This window comes from Geospiza fortis, unplaced genomic scaffold (genome assembly GCF_000277835.1).
Source record: "Geospiza fortis unplaced genomic scaffold, GeoFor_1.0 scaffold2, whole genome shotgun sequence".
NCBI lineage: Eukaryota > Metazoa > Chordata > Aves > Passeriformes > Thraupidae > Geospiza > Geospiza fortis.
In genome coordinates this window covers 3,502,775-3,503,171 of record NW_005054366.1, presented here as the reverse complement: position 1 = coordinate 3,503,171, position 397 = coordinate 3,502,775, and the positions used below count along the sequence as shown (strand labels likewise).

Genomic DNA, 397 nt, shown 5'->3' with positions numbered 1-397 from the left:
AGGTGGAGCATTGTCTCCCTCTCCTGCTCTGGGAGAGCACCAACACGGTCCGTGGCTGCACGGGGGTTCCGCCCCTCGAGCCCCCGCCGTACTGAGCCCCTTCCCCTCCTGGATGGCACTTCATGAACGCCTCGGCCCCAGAGATCGCCACCGGGGGCTCCGGGCCGGGATTCGGTGAGAGAACGAGCAGAACGTAAGAGAAGCGGATTGCAACTAGTGAGGAATAAGTGAACTGCCGGTGGGATCCTTGGCGCGGAGCTTGACGATCTAGGACGGTGTGGGATCGATCTCCCGATCAGCCCGCTCCCGATTCAGCCCCCGGGCTCAGGGCTGAGCCCGCTGGCCACTGAGTGTCCCGGGAGCCAGTGCCCACTCGGTGTGGGGACCGTCCCGGCTC

The 397-nt window shown here is 65.7% G+C and overlaps 1 protein-coding gene across 1 annotated transcript in view; it reads right to left on the bottom strand.

The window, feature by feature from the left end:
• The window catches only part of LOC102036427 (ankyrin repeat domain-containing protein 34C), a 5,802-nt gene that overhangs the window by 3,584 nt on the left and 1,821 nt on the right, over nucleotides 1–397 (bottom strand). The window lies entirely within an intron of this gene.